The sequence below is a fragment of the Schistocerca piceifrons genome, unplaced genomic scaffold, assembly GCF_021461385.2.
Source record: "Schistocerca piceifrons isolate TAMUIC-IGC-003096 unplaced genomic scaffold, iqSchPice1.1 HiC_scaffold_961, whole genome shotgun sequence".
NCBI classification, from domain to species: domain Eukaryota; kingdom Metazoa; phylum Arthropoda; class Insecta; order Orthoptera; family Acrididae; genus Schistocerca; species Schistocerca piceifrons.
Genome location: NW_025729236.1, coordinates 1,817,501 through 1,825,000, shown reverse-complemented (window position 1 = coordinate 1,825,000; position 7,500 = coordinate 1,817,501). Strand labels below are relative to the sequence as shown.

Genomic DNA, 7,500 nt, shown 5'->3' with positions numbered 1-7,500 from the left:
TTGCTCACTGTACGGCGTCCGATACCGAGCCATCAGCATGTCGGTCCCCATGCGCGTTGCACTCGCACTCGCAGTCGCAAAAACGTGGGGCAAATATATTACGCGGAAGAGCTATAACAGACCGAGCCCCACTGCATGGGGGGAGTCTTTGTCACTAATGTACACAGATGGAACATTTTGGACTGGAACCAGATTACCCGTACACACGGCGCTGATTAGTAATCAATGCAGAGCCATCAAACTACAGCAAATATACACAACTGTCCGTATACATGCTGAAAGAGTCTGCCCACAATGGGAACCACACGTCAGCCAGACACTCTGATCACGCACCACTCTCTGCTTCTAACAGGCGCACATACAATATGTAAGCACCAGCATGGAACAACATCCAGTGCATCTTCTCCGCCACATTACACAATCCACACTATCACAACCAGACCAGGAGGTCCATGCGGAAAATACAATATCCCAGCCTTTCGACATCCACCATTGCGCAGACCAGGCACCAACACCCACACATGTCCTATACAACGGTGCACCCAACATCACAATAGTACCTCCTGTCACAGCGCACAAACAATGACATGAGTCAAAGACACAGGTCTCACACAAGCATAGAATTGGAGCGCCGCCTCTAATAAGCCAAAGGTGCATCCTGACGTGACAAATCTGATCATGTCACAAGCATTCACTTACTATAATCACTATCAACGAACCTGCCGCCCCCGCCCCCCCCCCTACACCTTTCCTTACAACAACGTGTAACCTAACCTAACCTAACCTAACCTATGTTGTACCTTAACCTAACCCATGTTGTCCCCTAACCTAACCCATGTTGTCCCCTAACCTAACCCATGTTGTCCCCTAACCTAACCCATGTTGTCCCCTAACCTAACCCATGTTGTCCCCTAACCTAACCCATGTTGTACCTTAACCTAACCCATGTTGTACCTTAACCTAACCCATGTTGTGCCTTAACCTAACCCATGTTGTGCCTTAACCTAACCCATGTTGTGCCTTAACGTAACCCATGTTGTGCCTTAACGTAACCCATGTTGTGCCTTAACCTAACCCACGTTGTGCCTTAACGTAACCCACGTTGTGCCTTAACGTAACCCACGTTGTGCCTTAACGTAACCCACGTTGTGCCTTAACGTAACCCACGTTGTGCCTTAACGTAACCCACGTTGTGCCTTAACGTAACCCACGTTGTGCCTTAACGTAACCCACGTTGTGCCTTAACGTAACCCACGTTGTGCCTTAACGTAACCCACGTTGTGCCTTAACGTAACCCACGTTGTGCCTTAACGTAACCCACGTTGTGCCTTAACGTAACCCACGTTGTGCCTTAACATAACCCACGTTGTGCCTTAACCTAACCCACGTTGTCCCCTAACCTAACCCACGTTGTCCCCTAACCTAACCCACGTTGTCCCCTAACCTAACCCACGTTGTCCCCTAACCTAACCCATGTTGTCCCCTAACCTAACCCATGTTGTCCCCTAACCTAACCCATGTTGTCCCCTAACCTAACCCATGTTGTCCCCTAACCTAACCCATGTTGTCCCCTAACCTAACCCATGTTGTCCCCTAACCTAACCCATGTTGTGCCCTAACGTAACCCATGTTGTGCCCTAACGTAACCCATGTTGTGCCTTAACGTAACCCACGTTGTGCCTTAACGTAACCCACGTTGTGCCTTAACGTAACCCACGTTGTGCCTTAACGTAACCCACGTTGTGCCTTAACGTAACCCACGTTGTGCCTTAACGTCACCCACGTTGTGCCTTAACGTAACCCACGTTGTGCCTTAACGTAACCCACGTTGTGCCTTAACGTAACCCACGTTGTGCCTTAACGTAACCCACGTTGTCCGCTAACGTAACCCACGTTGTCGCCTAAACCTGCTCTGTAATTGTTATACGACTCGTTCAATTAGTGTAGTGTTGCCCACCCGCAACCCTCGCAATATAGTTCGCTACTCGCACTGCCCGCTCCCCTGTGTATCGCTTCATGTTAAACACCTTGCAAGTCTTGCTGACTTTCCACATGCTCCTGCTGTACACTGTTATGTGGATGGCAGCAGGACGTACATGCCGCCCCCCCCCCACCCCTCCCCACGTCCCCACCTTGCCCCCTGCCTTCGCAAGCTGGTTGGTGAGAAGTTTGCATGTTCAATGCCCTTCGCATGCGACGTACTCAGGCTACGTTGTGGTGCGGCCTGTGTCAACTGTCCGCTGATGTCGTACGCATAAACCACAATCTGTACTGCACATTCGTCCTTATGTACTGAATGATACATCGTGGCACATGTGTGACCGTACAACGACTGCGCCCAAAAACGGCGGACCATACAGTGCAAATATTGTGCACGCAGCTACGTGTCGTCTCCCTATGAGAGCTGGATTGCAGTGTGGTACGCCATAGAGACGTGTGGGAGGAACGGACGCCGTGGATGGCGATCAGCATGAGCTGTGTGTTGATGTATTCGGACCTAGTCGTCTCTCCTCAAACACCGTGATAGCATGGTGCACCGCGTTCCATATCTGCGACATGCTACAGAGGCCGGTTGACAGTCGTTCGAGCAATGGACATCGCATACGTACGGGGGCCACCTTCCACGTATTGTCTAGGCGTGCACATTTTGTTGCGTGTATGTGGGCAGACGTAGTGTGGCGTGACACCTGACACAGGCATGCAATAATCGTTGAAGTTGCTAATGGCGATGGACGCCTACGTTTGCTGGTGAAGTTACGCAAATGAAGAAATGGTAACCCGTTGTGGTGCGGTTGTTCTCGCTAGGGGTGAATCGGTGATGGCGACGATAGGTTGAGGTACTAACCGGTTGTTCCAGCGATACCCACCATGCCGATGAAACTGAACGGCATCTGGGTGTGAAGCGATACGCGGCGGTGGCTGGGTGGGACCGTCCCCGGCCGGTGAGGGGGCGCCTCCCGGCGTGCTGGCCGCGCGGTGCGTGGGCGCACGCGCTACAGCCGGCTGGTGGGGGCGGCCAGTGGCAGGCGCGCCGGCCGACGGACGCGGCAGGCGTCGCAGCTGCGCGCCGGCGCACCCTGCGCGCGGCGCCGTGCGGCCAAAGTAGGTCCTCGCGGGCCCGGTGCGAAGCGCGGTGGACATCTTCAGTGTGCTGGTCCGATTGAGGACTGTGTGCGTTGAGGATGCGCCGCCGCCCGGCGCTCGGCGCCGCGACGCCGTCTGCTGCTCGGTCGCCCCAGCGGTTCTCGCTGGTGGTTTGTATCGCAGCTGTGCGGATGTGTTGGCGCGTGCGCTGTGCTGGGAGAGTTCGCTTCGGCACCCAAGTGGGGCTTTTGTCCTTCTGTGGCGCTGGCGTTGGAGCTGCCGGTCACCGTAGGTGGCGCGTGTTGTCTCCCGCCGGCAATGCCACGACAGCACGCTCCCGGGCCTCTGTCGGCAGCGGCAAGCTCAGTTGGGAGCACGGGTGGTCGCACCGAAAGCGTCTACTCGCCTAACTCCGGGCGATTGCGCCTCTCTCGAACCCGACCAAGTACTTGGGACGGCGCTGCGCGCCGCCGGGACCTGAGAGGGTTTCGAGGTGTATTGTGCAGGGGAGCTCAGCCTCCTCCTGTTTGCAGAATGATTGAGCGGACGCTTGCGTGTTCGCGCGGGCCCCCGGGACACACTCCCGGGCGGCCGGCTGCTCAGCTCTAGTTGACGCAGCTCCCTGGTTGATCCTGCCAGTAGTCATATGCTTGTCTCAAAGATTAAGCCATGCATGTCTCAGTACAAGCCGCATTAAGGTGAAACCGCGAATGGCTCATTAAATCAGTTATGGTTCCTTAGATCGTACCCACGTTACTTGGATAACTGTGGTAATTCTAGAGCTAATACATGCAAACAGAGTCCCGACCAGAGATGGAAGGGACGCTTTTATTAGATCAAAACCAATCGGTCGGCTCGTCCGGTCCGTTTGCCTTGGTGACTCTGAATAACTTTGGGCTGATCGCACGGTCCTCGTACCGGCGACGCATCTTTCAAATGTCTGCCTTATCAACTGTCGATGGTAGGTTCTGCGCCTACCATGGTTGTAACGGGTAACGGGGAATCAGGGTTCGATTCCGGAGAGGGAGCCTGAGAAACGGCTACCACATCCAAGGAAGGCAGCAGGCGCGCAAATTACCCACTCCCGGCACGGGGAGGTAGTGACGAAAAATAACGATACGGGACTCATCCGAGGCCCCGTAATCGGAATGAGTACACTTTAAATCCTTTAACGAGTATCTATTGGAGGGCAAGTCTGGTGCCAGCAGCCGCGGTAATTCCAGCTCCAATAGCGTATATTAAAGTTGTTGCGGTTAAAAAGCTCGTAGTTGGATTTGTGTCCCACGCTGTTGGTTCACCGCCCGTCGGTGTTTAACTGGCATGTATCGTGGGACGTCCTGCCGGTGGGGCGAGCCGAAGGCGTGCGACCGCCCCGTGCGTGCTCGTGCGTCCCGAGGCGGACCCCGTTGAAATCCTACCAGGGTGCTCTTTATTGAGTGTCTCGGTGGGCCGGCACGTTTACTTTGAACAAATTAGAGTGCTTAAAGCAGGCAAGCCCGCCTGAATACTGTGTGCATGGAATAATGGAATAGGACCTCGGTTCTATTTTGTTGGTTTTCGGAACCCGAGGTAATGATTAATAGGGACAGGCGGGGGCATTCGTATTGCGACGTTAGAGGTGAAATTCTTGGATCGTCGCAAGACGAACAGAAGCGAAAGCATTTGCCAAGTATGTTTTCATTAATCAAGAACGAAAGTTAGAGGTTCGAAGGCGATCAGATACCGCCCTAGTTCTAACCATAAACGATGCCAGCCAGCGATCCGCCGCAGTTCCTCCGATGACTCGGCGGGCAGCCTCCGGGAAACCAAAGCTTTTGGGTTCCGGGGGAAGTATGGTTGCAAAGCTGAAACTTAAAGGAATTGACGGAAGGGCACCACCAGGAGTGGAGCCTGCGGCTTAATTTGACTCAACACGGGAAACCTCACCAGGCCCGGACACCGGAAGGATTGACAGATTGATAGCTCTTTCTTGATTCGGTGGGTGGTGGTGCATGGCCGTTCTTAGTTGGTGGAGCGATTTGTCTGGTTAATTCCGATAACGAACGAGACTCTAGCCTGCTAACTAGTCGCGTGACATCCTTCGTGCTGTCAGCGATTACTTTTCTTCTTAGAGGGACAGGCGGCTTCTAGCCGCACGAGATTGAGCAATAACAGGTCTGTGATGCCCTTAGATGTTCTGGGCCGCACGCGCGCTACACTGAAGGAATCAGCGTGTCTTCCTAGGCCGAAAGGTCGGGGTAACCCGCTGAACCTCCTTCGTGCTAGGGATTGGGGCTTGCAATTGTTCCCCATGAACGAGGAATTCCCAGTAAGCGCGAGTCATAAGCTCGCGTTGATTACGTCCCTGCCCTTTGTACACACCGCCCGTCGCTACTACCGATTGAATGATTTAGTGAGGTCTTCGGACTGGTACGCGGCATTGACTCTGTCGTTGCCGATGCTACCGGAAAGATGACCAAACTTGATCATTTAGAGGAAGTAAAAGTCGTAACAAGGTTTCCGTAGGTGAACCTGCGGAAGGATCATTACCGACTAGACTGCATGTCTTTCGATGTGCGTGTCGTGTCGCGCAACACGCTACCTGTACGGCTCGCCGTAGCCGTGCGCCGCGTGCGGAACCACGCGTGCCTCTCAAAACTAGCGGCAATGTTGTGTGGTACGAGCGCTGAAGCGCTGGAGCGGCTGGCCTGCGGCACCTGGCGCCTGGCGCCGGTTTTGAATGACTTTCGCCCGAGTGCCTGTCCGCTCCGGTGTGGAGCCGTACGACGCCCGTCGGCCGTGAGGCCGTTGGACACAGAACGCTGGAACAGGGGCCGCCACACGCCTCACTCCCGCCTATGCGACCGTCTCGAAAGAGACGGCGGAAACTTGAGAAAAGATCACCCAGGACGGTGGATCACTCGGCTCGTGGGTCGATGAAGAACGCAGCAAATTGCGCGTCGACATGTGAACTGCAGGACACATGAACATCGACGTTTCGAACGCACATTGCGGTCCATGGATTCCGTTCCCGGGCCACGTCTGGCTGAGGGTCGGCTACGTATACTGAAGCGCGCGGCGTTTGCCCCGCTTCGCAGACCTGGGAGTGTCGCGGCCGCCTGTGGGGCCGGCCGCGTCTCCTCAAACGTGCGATGCGCGCCCGTCGCCTGGCGGTTCGCATACCGGTACTTTCTCGGTAGCGTGCACAGCCGGCTGGCGGTGTGGCGTGCGACACCTCGTACAACGACCTCAGAGCAGGCGAGACTACCCGCTGAATTTAAGCATATTACTAAGCGGAGGAAAAGAAACTAACAAGGATTCCCCCAGTAGCGGCGAGCGAACAGGGAAGAGTCCAGCACCGAACCCTGCAGGCTGCCGCCTGTCGTGGCATGTGGTGTTTGGGAGGGTCCACTACCCCGACGCCTCGCGCCGAGCCCAAGTCCAACTTGAATGAGGCCACGGCCCGTAGAGGGTGCCAGGCCCGTAGCGGCCGGTGCGAGCGTCGGCGGGACCTCTCCTTCGAGTCGGGTTGCTTGAGAGTGCAGCTCCAAGTGGGTGGTAAACTCCATCTGAGACTAAATATGACCACGAGACCGATAGCGAACAAGTACCGTGAGGGAAAGTTGAAAAGAACTTTGAAGAGAGAGTTCAAAAGTACGTGAAACCGTTCTGGGGTAAACGTGAGAAGTCCGAAAGGTCGAACGGGTGAGATTCACGCCCATCCGGCCACTGGCCTCCGCCCTCGGCAGATGGGGCCGGCCGCCCGCGCGGAGCAATCCGCGGCGGGGTCGTGTCCGGTTGCCTTTCCACTCGCCGCGGGGTGGGGCCGTTCCGGTGTGCGGTGGGCCGCACTTCTCCCCTAGTAGGACGTCGCGACCCGCTGGGTGCCGGCCTACGGCCCGGGTGCGCAGCCTGTCCTTCCGCGGGCCTCGGTTCGCGTCTGTTGGGCAGAGCCCCGGTGTCCTGGCTGGCTGCCCGGCGGTATATCTGGAGGAGTCGATTCGCCCCTTTGGGCGCTCGGGCTCCCGGCAAGCGCGCGCGGTTCTTCCCGGATGACGGACCTACCTGGCCCGGCCCCGGACCCGCGCCGCTGTTGGCTCGGGATGCTCTCGGGCGGAATAATCGCTCCCGTCAGCGGCGCTTCAGCTTTGGACAATTTCACGACCCGTCTTGAAACACGGACCAAGGAGTCTAACATGTGCGCGAGTCATTGGGCTGTACGAAACCTAAAGGCGTAATGAAAGTGAAGGTCTCGCCTTGCGCGGGCCGAGGGAGGATGGGGCTTCCCCGCCCTTCACGGGGCGGCGGCCTCCGCACTCCCGGGGCGTCTCGTCCTCATTGCGAGGTGAGGCGCACCTAGAGCGTACACGTTGGGACCCGAAAGATGGTGAACTATGCCTGGCCAGGACGAAGTCAGGGGAAACCCTGATGGAGGTC

General features: G+C 56.3%; 2 non-coding genes and 1 pseudogene across 2 annotated transcripts; all 3 read left to right on the top strand.

The window, feature by feature from the left end:
- The first annotated feature begins 3,703 nt into the window (after window positions 1-3,703).
- On the top strand, window positions 3,704-5,612 carry LOC124774210. Its single transcript, XR_007015201.1, has one exon. It is a non-coding gene; the product is annotated as a small subunit ribosomal RNA (ribosomal RNA).
- Window positions 5,613-5,964: 352 nt separating this feature from the next.
- Window positions 5,965-6,119, top strand: LOC124774077. Its single transcript, XR_007015073.1, has one exon. It is a non-coding gene; the product is annotated as a 5.8S ribosomal RNA (ribosomal RNA).
- A 188-nt stretch (window positions 6,120-6,307) lies between these two features.
- LOC124774334 overlaps window positions 6,308-7,500 on the top strand; it is a 4,222-nt pseudogene continuing 3,029 nt past the window's right edge.